We start from the raw sequence: 17,362 nt of genomic DNA, 5'->3' as shown, positions 1-17,362 counted from the left end.
ACTTTTTCTCCATTGTTTTGGCTCATTTCTTGAAACAGAAATTACATTCTCAAAAAAACATGGACAAACCTCCAAACCACTTGGCAATTGTTCACAACAGAATGGAATTTCTCATTAGTTTCATCAAATTGCAAATGTCTTAGTACATGTCTCAATGTCTCAGTACATCTTTGCAATTGATTAAGTACAGGTAGCCTACATTTAGCACAATTTCCAAGTTAATAGATCTTGCTGATCTAAACTGATTGTTGATTCTCAGTCTAATGGTTGTTCGCTCCAAAATGACTCAGCATCATTTGATTGTGTAAGTCATCACATGCACAATAGTCTGTTCAATTGTCAAAATCAGTCAAGAACATAATATCATTAATACGATATATGAATCCCTTGGAACGTTTGATACATTTATTACAGAAATTGACAGTCTAGACTAGAACTTGACTAACGAAGGAGGATGTTCCAGGCCAGGAAGGGGGCAATATAACTATGTGTGGTGCCATATCTGAGAATGGTGTGGCCACTCACATCCCCAATCTTGGCCCATACAATACACAGAAGCTCCTCATCTTCTTGGACCGCCTTCATTTTGATCCCTGAAAATGAGGGTGGTCTTGTAGGGCCTCACCTACCACTATATGTTATGGGACAATGTGAATTTCCACCGTGGCCCGCTCATCAGGGCCTGGTTCACTACTCAACCAAGGATGGTCATAGTGTTCCTACCACCTTACTCTCCGTATTCATCAATCCTATTGAGGAGTTTTTCTCCGCTTGGAGGTGGAGAGTGTTTGAGCATCGGGCTCAAGATCAGAGGTCCCTGCTCCATGCGATGGATGCTGCTTGTGAGGATGTAACAGAAGATCAGTGTAGGGGATGGTTGCGACATGCACGCCGTTTCTTCCCTCGTTGCATCACAAGGGAGACTATACTCTGTGATGTGGACGAGAATCTGTGGCCAGACAGACAGCAGCGTGAGGATGGCCAGCAGGGTGAAGACGATGGCCAGGAGAGGGAGGGTGAGGACAGCGACCAGTGAAGAACTGATAGTTGTGAAACTCAAGCATTATTTACAGCACTGTAAGCTGCATGTCATTTTCATTGTTTTTTCTTTGTGTTTATATTATAAAGTATATTACAGTTTTTCTCAGTCGCCTTAGTACAATTCTCAGATCAGAATTGAAGTTTGCAAATATGTGTGTGCATTTCTCAAAACAATTTGTTCAAATAGCAAAACTCTAGGGATTTCTTGCAAAAGCCTGTAACTTGCTTAAAAATCTTTAGTTCATCTCTCAAAACTAAGTCTTTATGTCATTGAACATGTCAGTGCCATCAGAATGTCAAGTCCTTGTGTCATTGTCTACGAACAAGACAGTCAAATGACTTAGTCACGTTGTCAATATAACTGTGTACTTTAGAGGGAGGTTCTGATGTAAACTATGGCTAAAGTTTTGATGACAATTATTGTAAAATGGAAGTTACACCTTTTTTGTTTGATTGCAAGAGACTGGACAAGATTCCCATTTACACTTTTATTGTTCATATTGTAATTTGTTGACAGACCATGTCATACCAACATAGAAAAAACCCACTGCAAACAGTAACACAAAGGGAAAAAAAGATAGGACAATATTCTGTACAACGGTACAGGCAGTGCAGTAGGAATTGGTGTGGTCTTCCTACACCTCTTGTCGTTCCTGTATGTTAGGCCACAAATTCTCATCCACATCACAGCGAATATCCTCTCTTGCAATGCTGCGAAATATGTTTGTCACATTATGACAACTTGGTCAACCATTTTGCTGTTAATGACTTATACGATGAACTAATGACTAGGTGTTTTGAGGAGTAAGACTATTGCACAGTGAACTATATAATACATTTTGATCAACATGACATAAACAATTGATGATGTAGCAAAGAGCAGAGAACTGTACATAATCATTTGCATGGATGTACCAAAGCAATTGCAACTTGTTCAAAGAAGTGAGAAACTGCTTATATGATGTGCACAAGTGACATCATGATGTGAAGATTGAACAAATAGTTTTGGGAATTTCATTCTGATCTGAGAATTGTACTAAAGCGACTGAGAAAAACTGTATGCTGTATACATTTTTTTTTACTCTGATGTATGAAAGTTATATGTGTGTGAATGATAATGGTTACGATTTCCTTGGCAGTATGAGTGCAATATGTGCTGTTACTGTAAACCTAAGAGGCTACTCTTACCCTAAAATCCTTTTTCTGTTTCTCAGTTTTATACAAAATTGTATTCTGTTAGCTACACACTAACAGTACAGTAACCATTGTCAATAATGGACTGAGCTAAGACTGAAAGGTGGACATGAGGGATATTTCAATGGTCCTCTGCTGTAGTGACAAAACATCTAATCATTTTGACTTGCAGTGCCTACACAATGCCAAAGGGAGAAAGTATTTTGGGGGCACTGACTGTAAATGAGAAGGAATTGTTTTGGGAGAGATATGAGCTTTTGCAGGAGAACCATGGTGTTGTGCCGAACCATCCACATTATTTTGGCAAAAGCACCAAGAGTGTTGAGAACGTCCAGTCTGCTTCAAGAAATGAGCCAAAGCAATTGAGAAGGATCTTTGCCATTTTTGTGGCACTGACTCTTTACATGGGAAATGAATTTAGTTTTGGAAGCATGAGTGAACAGTTTTGGGAGATATATTAGATTTTGCAAGTGAGCTATAGTGTTGTGCTGAACTGTAAGACCAAATGATCTTAGAATTTTCAGAATATAATAGGTTGATTGGCAACTCTAAATTGACCATAGGTGTGAGTGTGAGAGCGAATGCATGTGTGATTGAGGACATTCTACCCTGCGACAGACTGGCGACCAGTCCAGGGCATCCCTTGCCTACGCCCAAGTGGCCGGGATAGGCTCCGGCAGCCCTGTGACCCCGAAAGGGAATAAACGGTAAAGAAGATGAATAATTTCTGTTTCAAGAAAAGAACCAAACCAATGGAGAAAAACTGTAAGTGAAATCTGAAACCTTGTTGCTTTTGGCTTGAACTTAAAGCTGGACTAAACCTTTGATGACAAACTGCCACAGATCAGTGGAGGTGTCATGACAAGATCATGTACTTACTGCTAAAAAGCAGAAAATTATTTTTCTTTACTGGATTAAATCAAGAATACATTTAGAAACCTTCACCAATATAAATCATAAAGCTAAATTAAAGTGACCCATTTAAAAGAAACCAATCATTAAGATAAGATTCTTTTTTTAATATTTGTTGTAAAATGGTGTTAATGTCAACATGCAGATATAGACAGACAGACAGACAGACAGACAGACAGACAGACAGACAGACAGACAGACAGACAGATAGATAGATAGATAGATAGATAGATAGATAGATAGATAGATAGATAGATAGATAGATAGATAGATAGATAGATAGATAGATAGATAGATAGATAGATAGATAGATAGATAGATAGATAGATAGATAGATAGATAGATAGATAGATAGATAGATAGATAGATAGATAGATAGATAGATAGATAGATAGATAGATAGATAGATAGATAGATAGATAGATAGATAGATAGATAGATAGATAGATAGATGGATAGATAGATGGATAGATAGATATCATAAAAATGTAAATTTGTCATTTCACTTTGATATGATTAAGTCAGACATTTTTTGTTGTGTCTTTTGTCTTGTCTTAGTGTATTCCCTTTGCAGAGATTGCCTCACATCAAGCTCAGGGTTGTGTAACTTCTGTTTGCTTTTGTACATCCACGCAGCTTCGTTTTGAACTCTCAAACCTAATAAGCAGAACCGTCAGTGAGGTTTGTGTGCTGTCAGCAGCCTCTCAAAGGCTAAAGTGGAAAGAGCTGATATTTTAGGAAAAAACAGGCACCTTTTTGCAAACTTAGCCTTTGTATGTGAATCTGTTTTTAATTTCCTTTTTTTTTCTGCTTGCCGTAATTTTTTTCATTTATTTTTAGCTTTGATTCTCCTTTCTTTTGCTTCTTCCACCAAATTCAGTTCAAGTTATCTTTTGTCACACCACAGAAATAAACCAAGGCTCTAGTCAGGGGAACGAGTGAGCAAACAACCTTTTCTCTGGTGACCGGACAGCACCGCAGCTCCAACTTGTTTCGTGTCAGCAAGTCTTACCGCAGACAAAGGCACGCTTGCAGGAGGGAAAGATAAATCATCATGGATGTCCCAGTGTCTGACTCCCACATTCACAGGAATGCCAAGCTCCTTGTTTGTGTGCTAGACTGTAAGACTCAAGCCAGATTTACTGAAGACAGTTACATCCCAAATAGTAGCAAAAGGTCAGAGGGCAAAAGGGAGACTTTCGACCAAATTCTGGTGCTGCATTTTTGTGTTCGCTTTTCAAGACTGTGGCAGTGTCAAAAACATGATATGTGTCAGATTTTGTTTTTCATCTGTAGCCAAGTTGTGTTTCTTTGTCTTGCTAATTGAGACTTCTGCTTTTGAGTACACTACAAAAACAGGCCCTTGAGACGTACGTTTCTTATCACATTGGTAGATTTTGTTTAATAAACAAAAAAAAGAAAAATCTGTAAGAAAAACTGGCCTCTTCAGATAGTTTTTTTCACATTTAAAATTATTTTATAATTGAAAAACTTTCTTGATAAAATCATTTTTCTTCCAGGAAAGAAAATAAGAATGTTTTTAAACAAGTCTTCTTTTTGTTAAGATTTAATATTTGCAGTGCATATTTTAAATATTTTGATTTTATTTGAAACAATAAACTAGACCTAACAACGGACTTTAGTTCAAAGTCAGAAGTTGTGGGCTTTTTAAGACCTCACACAGTCTGCCACGGGGCACAGACACCTGTGCAACGACCTGTTAAAACGGCTCTCCGATGAAATATTTATGATCTGCGTTATGATTATCTGCTGCACTAATTCAAGTCTTCCTATTACGGTATTTAAACTTTCTTTTTAATCTTCTCACAAACACATTTTTGTGTTTTATTTATTTAATTCTTTTTACAGCTTAATCAATCATAGATTTGATCCACCGGGGGGTTTATCCTGCATGCACATGTATGAACATCCTTGAATCACAACACATCAGTTTTTTCCCTTATTTGAGGTAAAACCTTAACTTATTTTGACTAATTCGGGCAAGTGCAGTACAGCACCAATAATTTAGATTGTTGGTTTCAGTTAAAAAGTTGATGACTATAAAGAAATGTATCCCCAGAATAGACAAACTAATAAGTTTCAGTATCATCAAGTCCTTTTTAAGTATGTCTATGCTTTTTTTTGCACTGTTCCTGATTTATTTTTTGTAATACCTAATTGTCCTCGACCAACATTTCTGTAAAATGTATTAATAAAATCATGTGATGTCTGAGCCAAACTGGAGTCAGCCACACCTACTTGGCATAAAAATACTTGTGAAATCATGACCACCATTTAAAGTGTTGTATTTCATTTAGTTTTCTTTTTTACTGCCCAAATCAAGATTTGCTGTAGTGCAAGAAAAACAATTTGCATTGTAGATAGATAGCAGACTTATCAAAAGTAACCATTTTTGCATGACATCATTTAGTTTGAATCCTTGCTCATCTTGATTCCCTCATGCAGGCAAAACCTGCAGAGGAGTTGTATTATTCAGAGAAAATGCCTCACAAAATCTCTGGGTTGTGTATTGTTGTGTGCCGGATGGATAACCTTTGTAACATCTTGTTCCGACTGCAGCATTTCAGGCAGGCAACTCGAGCAGTGTGTTTATCTGGTTACTCCTCCCCGCGGGCAGTTCAGTCTAATTAACATACCTGTTTAGCGTCCTACTTAAGTGCCACAGGTGCGGTCCAATTCCTCTTCTTCCATTTCCGCAAGCTCTGCGTTCATCACCCCACCCTCCAATCCGGCTTCCACCTGTAAGCTCCGTTAGGGGTAGTTTAAAACCCAAAGTTTTCTATGGAGATCTTTGTTTTATGTATCTGAACGGAGCCTTGTGCCAAACTAAAAGAAAAATGGAAATAAATCTTCTTTACTGCATGAGTTTTCTGACTTTAATAAATTATAAAAGTATGATGGCTGAAAATCAGTGATAATAGTTTTGTGTCCATTTTAACTTCTACAAAATGTAATGGTAAATGGTCGTTTACTTATATAGCACTTTCTACCTTGTTTCGAAGGCCCAAAGCGCTTTACAGTCACATTCACACACAAATTCAAACACTTATGGTGGCTCCACTCCCGAACACTGGCACCAACCTCCCACCAGAGGCAGGGTGGGGTTCGATGTCTTGACCAAGGACACTTCGACATATGGGCGTGCAAGGTGGGAATTGAACCTGCAATATTACGATCAAGGGGTTGACCGCCCTACCGCTGCACCGCGGCCGCCCTGTAATGACTGCAAATCAATGGTATGACACTTTTTGGGAGGAATTTTTTGATGAAAAGCACTCCTGATAAAGCTGTTTTTTATTTTTTTTGTTTTGTTTATTGACTATTCCAGATTCCCTTCTCTACTTCTGTGTCGGTCCCAAGCCCAGTTGCTTTGAGAAGGTTGCGTCAGGAAGGGCATCCGGCGTAAAACATTGCCAAGTTTACCATGCGACTCGTTTGCTGTGGCGACCCCTGATGGAAAAAGCCGAAAGGGAAACAACATTGACTATTCCAGTCATGGCTGCATTTGGGGTAAGAAGAAGACAGATTGAGGTGATGCTCTGTATTACCTGCTGGTGTCGACAGTACAGTTAGTCTGTAGGGGCAGACCTTTATGATCCTTGCTTTCTGTCATCCTTTTTTTTATATTTGCCTTTAAAACATGCCTATTCTTCTTGTAAAGATATGCTTAAGAAGTTGGGTTTCTCTTCACTAAATGACGAGATCATATTTGGGGAGGACAATGCCATAAGGCTTAAAAGAAAACATTTCTCAGAATCTCTGAGATTCAGAGAGAAGACTTCATAAAAGCTTTTCTACTTACAGAGCAAGAGCATTGACAAAACAAGCAAAAACAAAAAACAAGTCTGTGCACATCTTAATGTTCTGACACTGCACACGTTTCTCCAGTGATGTCACATATTATGTGTGGTGTAATTAAAGGTAACAGCTTCTTTTTTTTGAACTCTTTACAAATATTTAGATCAGGAAACTTCTCTGTGTGCTGACTGGCCTGGATTTGTGTTTTTGTCTGACTGTCATGCTTTTTTTACTCACATAATTACACAGCATAGAAAGGTATTGAGGCCAGCTTGGCATCTGACGACTGGAAAGCTAATCCCAGTGAAAGAAAGAAGCCCCGGCGTATATGGAGGAAGGCGCCTGTGCCAGTGTGTTCACAGCGCGATAATCTGGAGCAGGAATCTTGATTGTGTGCTGGCAGAACGTCAGCAGCTGTGCCGTGACTGTGCTGGACCACATGGTGATTATCTGCATGAGCTGCCAGCTTGTTACAGCGGTAAAGCAGGGCTAATGACAGATGAACATACGGAGAATGCTTACAGGAAAAGACCACTGACAGAAAGTACCTTCACATCTTTCTGCAGTCGTCTCAGCTCAGATCACAGCACAGGGCTGAAGTGCACTTATTTCGGTTTCAGTTGTCACCACTGACAAGTGAGGATTTCTCAGCTTTTTGTATTTGTAATCTCAGTGATAAATACTCTTTTGGATTGTGTTAAAAGATGATGTAGAGTGTGGATTTGCTCCTTTAGAACTGACTGTTGGTGCATATTTTTGGATTAATTAAAAGCTAAAGTGCACGAGCTGGAAATGTTGTTTGCCTTTCAGCATATCCCTTCAGGGGTCACAACAACAAATCTGCTTTCACTGATTCACACATTTGGTTTGTCACAGATTTTTCATATTTTTTTCTTTCTTTTCTTTCCTTCTTTTACTACGTAGAAGTAGAAGCAGAAACCAAAATCAAAATCGTCTTCAATTTAAAACACAAATTTAATACTTTGCTGGGATTTACCTTCCATCTATTGTGATAATTCACTTACATGCCAAGACAACACTAAAATCAACTGCCTGGTCATTTTGAAACATCTAAAAATGATGGGATGCAATTGACCCTTGTGCTATCTTAGATGACCCCACCCTTACATTGACGTGTTATTCCTACCATGACAAAGGTGGATGAAGGTGGAAAGATTTCATGTTATCCATGGACACCAATGAAGATCACAAATCATTGAAGAAAAAAGGTTCAGAGCACTGTCTAGTGGGTCTAGATGACCCAACTCCCAATCTGTCCTTACAGATGGACATGGGCTGTCTGCAGACAAAAAATGGGGAAACCAGGTTGAGGCACGCAGGTGGCCCCACAAAATTTTAAGATCGAAGAGCACTCAGTGAGCCCGTAGAGCAAAAATGTCCATGCACCTTTTTTCTAAAGGCATGCAGTGGGCAACAGGTCGTAGTGAACGCTTTTACAACATGTAGGGTAACTAAGGGTGAGGTAGGTGAGACGCAGTCACAGGGCGTCCTATGGGCACTTGCACCTCACATGGACATCCCATGTGTGCAGTCAGTAAGGAGCCAGTATGCGCAACTCACTAAAGTTCAATGTAAGGGCACCGTATGACAGCCCTCACCCGTATGTCATAAGTGTGTTACAATACATTTACTGCATGCATGGGAATAGTATGTTTCATTTTCATGACTGCACAAGTCTCAGGGGAACTGCAAGACGGTGCCGCACCAGTCTGCAACCCCTAGACATCCAAAGAACTTGCATGGGTCTGCAGGTGACAAAAGGTACTTAATGAGTAAATGCTCTTTTTTTTTTTGGCAATCCCTATTTTGTGGGAGACCGTGTTTTCTGTCGCCATATGGCCATCAGACTCCCCTCTGTGAAACTCCATGCAGACCGCAGAGAAACTCATTGGTTGTTTCTCAAACGTTCCACTCTTATCTCTTCAGTTTGGATGAAAACTTCCTGGGCTGATATGTGCTCCAGTCTGCATAAGCAATTCTGCGTTCACAGCCACTACTGACCTCATTCTGGACGGAGCCTGTTATAATGCTGCAGCCCTTTAAAATCAAAAATTCACGGCTTACTGGTGAGATACGATAATCCAATGAATTTCAAATTCATGCATCACAGCAGTTCTGGCAGGTGAAATCCAGCAGCCAGAAAAAGACCCTAAAAAGAAATGATGGTAAAACAGTTGCTGCTTAAAGGAAAAGCCTCAAGTTCCCAAAATGTCCCTTAAATAGCTGCTCGTATAAGGGTTTTTCACGCTAAAAAGTAATAAATTCAATCAACAATAATTGTATGAAGTTGTAAAAACACCAGATGGAAAAACTAATTGTACATTTAAGGCAATCATTCAGCTCAAAACATGGGTTTATGATTGTTTCTAAATCCTAGCAAACTTATTAAAAGCACTCAATTGTTAAGAGGGAGTTATTTCTTCCTCATCCCCTGAATAAGAAAATCACTGGTTGCTTCCCTTCTGGGCTGCCGGAGGAGAAACAACCAGCGTGGTTAATTAAATATTTAGATCTCCTCTGTATCCTGAACAGATGTTCCCAGATTCTCAGAACTCAGATTTTAATCGGCACCATCTGATGCATGGAAAAGAGCCCGCCAAACATCATCCATCATTAAGTTTTACCTTTCCCACTTCTCTTATATTCTTTTCTTTTTTATGCACTTTTTTGACAAGCATTTCGAGCAGTACATTTTTAATTGATGACTTGTTTTTATGTCGTTTTTTTATTGAACAATGGAAATGTTTAGGATTTGAGGGCTAAAACATCCCATTTTTCAGTTTGACTTTGCAGCAGTTGCTCTTCTCACACCTGTTGCCAAAATTTTGAAATAAATGTCCTAAATTCACATTTGAAATGTAAGTTTGAAAGAGTGTTTTGGGGGGAAAAATTTTCCAAGATTTTGTAGATACACAAAATAAAGTTTTTTTGGCTGTGAAAGACAGCAGACTTGTTTCTTTTCCCACCAAGATCTGTGATCCTATCTGTGATTCTATGAATGGATACATTGTTGTGTTTCACCTCTAAAGGGTAAGTTATATAAAAAAAGGCAGCACATCATACCCTGATGGGTTAACCAATCAAAAATGACCTCACATTAGTGTGGGCGTGACATAATCACTTCCGTCAGACAAGAGGAAACACCAAAAAGATTAAATATGAGCTTTTAGAAGCAAGGCAAAGGTGATTACTGTTGTAAGAGTATAAACTGTTAAGATTAGAAACTTCATGATGTTGGCCTGACCAGAGCTCCTCTAGGGCCGGCGTCTGGGGGTGGGGGCCTGGGCTTGCTCCGGGGGGGGGGGGGGGGGGGGGGGGGGGGGGCGCTCTCTGGCTCCTCTCTCTCTGTGGGGGGTGGGTGGTGCCGGGCCTGGGGTGTCGGCGCCTCCGGGGGTGGGGCCCCTGGGCTGGGTGGCCCTGGCCTCTTTGCTGGGGGGGGGGGGCTGGGGGACAGCTGTTTGACCACCGGGGGACAGTCTACCAGCTGTCCCCAACTTACCCCCTTCCTCATATAACCTCATATTAGGGTGAGGGGGTGGGGGGTCTAGCCTGCGATGCGCCTTGGGGGGGGGCTACTTGGCAGTGGCCCCCCTCCTATGGTTGCCGTATGGAGTGGGCCCCCCCTCTTTCGGTTTTATTTGCACCTTAGACATGTAGGGTCCTTGGTAGGGGGGGTGCTTGGACATCACTGCAAGCAAGCAGCAGATGTCCTCCTGGCACCCTACCCGCCAATTTTAACCGCACCTTAGACATTTAGGGCCCCTTGGTGGGGAGGGTGAGGGGACATCACTGTGAGTAATCAGGAGATGTCCCCCTTGTGCCCTACTCGCCAATTTTAACTGCACCCTCCTTAGTACACACACCCCTCCCCCTTCAATATATACATTCCAACATAAACACACACACATGCACACACACACCCTCTCATACACACATACACGTACACACATTTTGCAAGGAAGGTGGGACCTGGGTCCATCTGTCCCCTACCCCTTCCCTGGTGGGGGGTGCGAGCCCCTTGGTGATGGTGGCCGTGTCCCTTGGGTGCCGGCTCCCTGGGCCCGGCGGTGCTCTCTCCGCACGGTGGGGGGGTTCATATTACACCTGAGCCGGGGGTGTTCGTGTCCCTGGGGGGTGGGTCCTGGTCCTTGCCCCTGAGCGCTGGGCCCCGCCAAACTTCCAACATGGCCGAGCCTGGTCGGGCCATATTTATAACACCCCTTGTGGGCCACCCTTTTTTCTCCGGGGTTCCCCCCTCCTGGGCGGGGGCGGCGGGCCCCTGCCTTGCTCCTCCCTGGACCAACCGTGGGCCGGGTGGGTGGCTGCCTGGAGTGCGGAGCGGGTCTCCCTTGGGGGGTCCTGGCTCGTACCTGGGGTTGGGGCGGGGGGATGCCCGGAACTCCTGGGTGGTGGAGGGGTGCTCGTCTGGGGCTGTGGGCGTCCTTCTCCGGTGGGGCCCTGCGTTGGGCTCTTCCGGCGCGGCTGGGGGGCTGCTTTCCTGGCTGGGCTGGGGCGGCGCTATCTTTCCCTCCGCGCCTCCCTGCTCTCTGGCTCTGGGGGCCTCGCGGCGGTCCTGCTGGCCCTGGCCTGGGTGGCGGTCTTGGTCGCCCGGGGGGCGGTCGTTCCCTGCCTGTTCCCGTGTGGCGTTGGGGGAATTCCGGCTGCCGCTGCTGCTGTGGTGGGGGTCTGGGTGTGGGGGTGGCTGGGCGCTCCTCCTCCTTCTTTTCACATTCCACCATCCATTTTAGAAGAACATAAACACTCACCTGAGCACAGGTGTTAGCTCACTTTGCACTTATAGTTTGCATGATTGAATGAATGAAAGATTTCACACTAGTTGGTTTAAAGGCATAGGTATGCGTTCGTGAACACTATCTGTTTTGTGTACATGTTGACATGTGAACATTTTTTTGCAGCTAGCAGGTGTGTTGATAATATTTGAGTGTGTGTGAACAGGCCCCGCCCTTTTTGTACTACATTTGAACTGTACCGTAATGATAAACAACCAGTAAACCTGTCTGCTTTATGCTGCTTCATGGTCTTACCCCCCCCTCTCACTATCACCCCCCCCCCCCCCCCCCCTCTGACATCCCTCCCTCTTCTTCCCTTCTTTCATTTTCCGTCCGGTCCAACACCAAAGATTTTCAATCATGGTTGAAATGAATAAAAGTTTGGCCTCAATTACAAAAGGGGTTTGTTCAGTCATACCTTTGGTTTGTCTGAAGATTAATAACCCCTCTTGTTAAAGTAAAATATGTCCAACACAAGAGGCCCTCAGCTCTCATCTGCCTGCCTAGCTGTTGGACAGGACAAGTTAAAAAAAAAAAAAAAAAAAAGCTAAAAGACACTTCATGATGTTTAGTGAGATTAATTCAATCAATTAAGTACTGAAGGAGGTTCATCTTTATAGCTTTGAACATACAAAAACAGGATATTGTTTTTCTCCGCTGCACAAAAAGTCAAAAAGTACACAAAGATCGGGCTCAAAGTATTTGTATGTGAATATTCCAGAAACAAAGAGAAATGTGCTCCACCTGAGCCATCAGATCATAACAGCTCTGACCTGCCATAATGGGGAACGATAAATGATACTTTTCTTCTCATGTGTTTAAAGCAGGATTGCCTTTCATCTTCTGCTGGGACTCTGCCAGGAAAGATTCTTAATGCTGCAGGCCATAAGCCCAAACATGTTTATTTATTTTTACAATTCAAAGAGAACCTTTATTTCCCCTCCTGTATCTGTAACGCCTCTCTCTGTCATTAACTTTATGGGAATTTCCATGAAATTCCCTTCTTACGAGCAAGATGAGGAAACATATGTGAGGGTGTGTGGTTTTTTTTTCATTCCATGGAAACAAAGGAGGCTTTTCCTGGATGTTTCCTTTTAACTTTGCTCCTACTTGTGATGACACAGAAGAGACTGCAGTCTATCTTCTGAAACTGTTTTATATAATGATTTTTTTTAAAATCTATTTCCAGACATTTGCATGTATCAAAATATTCATCCAAAAGAAGCTAACTGTTTATGCATAGTAAACTGCAAAAACATAATGCTAAGACATTAACAATTGTTCTTATTTTTCTGTCTTGCAAGAAAAATAATCCTATCAAGACAGTTTTTCCCCCCGCGACAAACTGGCGACCTGTCCAGGGTGTACCCCGCCTTCGCCCAGCAGTAGTTAGGACAGGTTCCAGCAACTCCATGACCTCAAAAGTGATACAGCAGATTAAGAAAATAGATGGATTTCAACAGAAAATTTACCTTAGTTTAGGAAAACATGTCTCATTGACAAGAATTCTTTCTTAAAATAAGAATTCTTGGTTAGAGCCTTTTTCTTACCCCATAGGCAGATTTTTGCAAATTAAAATACAATTTCTCTCATTTTTGTCTTATTTCTAGGGGGTTTGTTCTTACTGGGTAAAAGTTATCATGTCACAACAGCAGACATTTTGCAGGAGATGCTTACCCAAAGGAAAAAAAAATGTCAAAAACATCTGGTTGGATGAAGCTCAGACAAGAGGGCAAACCTTTCTCTAAAGATTTTTGTCAGGAGGATTCCATCGCATCCTTTTGTCATACAACCATTAGATGAGCAAATTTTACTCCAGAAATTGAAGTTTTTTTTTATTTTTTCCCCCTGATTATTTCCCTGTTAATAGACGTGCCATTTTTCATGGGGGGGGTCATGTTTATTTCGAAAAACCAATATGGCTCAAATGTGTTTTTAAATCATCGCCTGGCTGTCCTGACTGTTTTCCATGAGAGCTTGTGCTCCAGAAGGACTGCTGTGGCCCCCCGAAGCCCACAGAGTGTAAGGAGATATCTTCAGTCAGCCTACAGCGGGGAGCTCACTTGGCCCCCGCCTCAACTCCACTGTCGGCACAGCAGCTCAGAAGAGGGAAGAAAAGAAGGCAGCCACAGATATGAAAATATCATCAGAGCTCGCGCTTCGGCTCCTGCTCTCCCAAAGCAAATACTTCACATTCAGAGGAACACACACACTTTTGGCATCTGTCTGGGGGAGAGATCAGCTACAGATCAACCACAGAGCTTTTGACTTCCCCCCCCCCTCAGGCTGTCCTCATTCTGCAGAGCTGCTGTGGTAAAACCCCATCAGCATGTTGGTTTTGGAGACTTCCTGATTAAAACTGTTCAAGCAAACCAATATGAAAAAACATTTGTGCAGAGAGTAACGGAGCATTACCCCATCACTGTCACAATGGAAATGGTGTTTTTTTCTGTATTGAAACTTTTGCATCACCGTGCAAAATAAAATAAAAAAAGTTTTCCAGAGGCATTTAATCAAGCAGTAAATTCTAAAAAAAAAAATGACAATAATGAGTTGAAGAAGTGTCTGGGTTCCTTACTTTCTTAAAATGAATCAATTTAGGTAAAAAGCAAATTCTTGACTAATGCAATCCTTTAAGCTCATTTTAGGCAAGCAAACACATGCACATAAACACCCCCCCCCCCCCCCCTCTCTCTCTCACTGGAATGCAGTATCAACACCTCAGTAAATCCAAATGCAATTACCCCCTCATCAATGCCTATTTAAAAAAAGTCATAGTTGTTGGAGCACAGGTGCAGGTATAAATTTGAAACAATTGGGAAGTCTTTCAGTTGAAATACCCCTCTTCCTAATATGTCACTCTGTATAGGAACACAAAAACACACACGCGCGTATGTGTTTTTATACTTATTTTATAATGATCATTCATAAGTCTGAAGTTTATTTTACCAAAAACCGTCAGCCTTGCTAAAATAAAAAACTGATCCTAAGCACTATCCTGTTTTTAAAATATCTTTGTGGATATTGATGTTTTAAAGTTTTTACTGTAAGAAAAAACTTTCACAGATTGGAGGCCAGTTTATGTAGTGTTTGTAAGATTGAACACAAAAAACTATGAGGAAGAGCAATAGAAACAACAAAATTCTTTTTTCTGTTTATGGTTTGAATGTCAGTTACATTTGGACAGTTTGATCTGTTTGATGACAAATTCACTGTGAACTGTATGAACAATTTGGATGGACTTCTTAGTACCACTGGAATATTTTTATTTACAGATCTTTAGCTGGATTACTGCCTCCCAACATTTGCAATTTACTTAAGCAGAGAAGCCTTCCCTCCCATTCCCTACAATCAAATGACCAGTTGTTGCTGTCCATCCCATTTGCCCGCACTGAACTTGGAAAGAAAGCTTTTGTGCATGCAGCCCCCTTGGCCTGGAATATTTGGCAAAAATGTTGGAGACTAATTGAACTGCCATCAGTGCATGTCTTCAAGGCCAACCTTAAAGGAAAACAGAACTCCATAAAATATTGTAATTGTTTCTCTTAATCATTGTTCTATTATTTTAATCCCTCACCTTGTTATAACTCAGTGTTTTAGGTTTTAATGTATTGTTGAAATGATTTAATGTTTTATTGTCTCAACGTTTTAATGTATTTTTAACCAACTATAGCTGCCTCTTGGCCAGGACTCCTTTGGAAAAGAGGTTTGTAGTCCAATGAAATTATCCTGGTTAAATGAAGGTCAATAATAATAATTATAATGATTATAATAATAATATGGTGATGGTCAATTCTATCTGAATAAAGTTGTAGAAGTAATCTACACTATTTATTTTTAAGACTATATTTGTACAATTAGGTTTGGTATGTGTGGTTTCTGAACATACTTGTCCTATTAGTGAGACAATAAAGCCAAACAGATGCTATACCAAACAGGATTTACTTAATAGATAAATTGGAATAAATAATCTCTAAAAAGTTTTAGTCAAGGTATTAGTAGAGCTTGTTATTAAAATAATTGTGCATTTTGTTGTACAAGCACTAAATTTGACACGGTGCTTGTTGCATAAAATTCAAATTTTGTCTAAAACCTAAGCGGCTCTGCTAAATTTTCAAACTGTAAGGGTAATTTTCTCATATAAATGATCAAAAATTGAGCATTGTGTCACTGAACTTCCAAATGTTGGACTCAGTTCTCTTTAGTTTAATTATGTAAAATGAGAGAAAACGTTTTCTCTAACTTTAGATTATAGACCCCAGACATCCATGGTATCAGCAATACGGTGATTAATCATAAACAACTTATGTACACTATAGCTTGTATCTTTCTTTGTTATCGCTTATGTGATTGCAGGTAAAGCAACTCATAGCACAACTGAACTTTGAACTGTTTGAGTATGAGGGGTGGTGTGGGGGGGGGGTGAATTGTCTAAATGACGTGCCTAGGGACTAATATATTACTGCAAGTGACTCACTCCCACCATACTTTAGTAAAAAATAAAGTCAGCGTGCCTACCTGATCTTTCTTGTCTCAGCTCTAAATGAGATGTAGCTCAGGGTTAACACTTGAGAGCTCTGGTTCATCACAAAAAGGGTGTGTTTGCCTAACCTCCACTCCTAAATTCTTTCAACCAGGATCCAGCTTGGTCCGTCACTCGAAGCCAACGATGTTTGCTCTGCTTTCTGGCCTCTGTTTGCTTTCTTCTTAGCTGGAGATTCCACCAGTTCGTCCGAGCAATGCTGGATTGCTGCAACATTTGGGTGCTTCGGTCTGTGGCTCAGCCTCCAAGATGCAAGCCATGAAGACAATAAAAACAGATTAAAGATGTAGCGCTTGCTATTACAGGGCTATAATACTTACATGCAATGTGGAATCTACTTTTGCATGAGGGTTTCTACCAAAAATAGGAAGTCTTATCTTTGTTGGCAGCTCTTACAAAGATTTGCAAGGTTTTCCCTTGAAGACATTGTGATTGTTCCCTCCCCATGGGGCCTTGCAACAGATTGGCATTCCATCCAGGGTGTACCCCGTCTTCGCCTACCTGGGACAGGCTCTGGCAACCCCATGACCCTGAAAGGAATATAGCGAGTTGAGAAAATGGATGGATGGTTAACTGGAAGTTCAGGACAAGAACTGTCGGATCAGTCGTCCATGTTGGATCTGGACTCCACTCGCTGATCAAGTCACTAAAAAAGTCATGGACCCAAATCTGATTGGTTGACGCGATGTGTCGACCTCACCAGAGTTCAAATGTTTTAACTCTGTATGCACCATGACGGCCAAATCGCGTAACAACGCTCAAATCACGCTGCTGTGATGTTGCATTCGCACGGCTGCATGTAGTGCTTCCAAAAATGCGCTATACGCAGTTTCATGAACGCGCATTCAACCTGTGGTGTTCACACCAGACACACAGAGAGCAGGACGGAGGGGATTCTACTTCTTACCAGAGCTTGTCTGCCACCAACAGTGGGATGAAAATTGATGTGGAAAGCCAAAGTGGTACAAATCCCGCAAATCTTGCTCAAGGCTTTTTGTATTCACAGCTCTGTTCCTAGAGATGTTTGTCTTGGTGTCATATT

The sequence above is a fragment of the Oryzias latipes genome, chromosome 13 (assembly GCF_053564925.1).
Source record: "Oryzias latipes strain Hd-rR chromosome 13, Olatipes_Hd-rR_3.1".
In the NCBI taxonomy this organism is placed as follows: Eukaryota; Metazoa; Chordata; class Actinopteri; order Beloniformes; family Adrianichthyidae; genus Oryzias; species Oryzias latipes.
Note: the sequence above shows the minus strand (reverse complement) of the source record.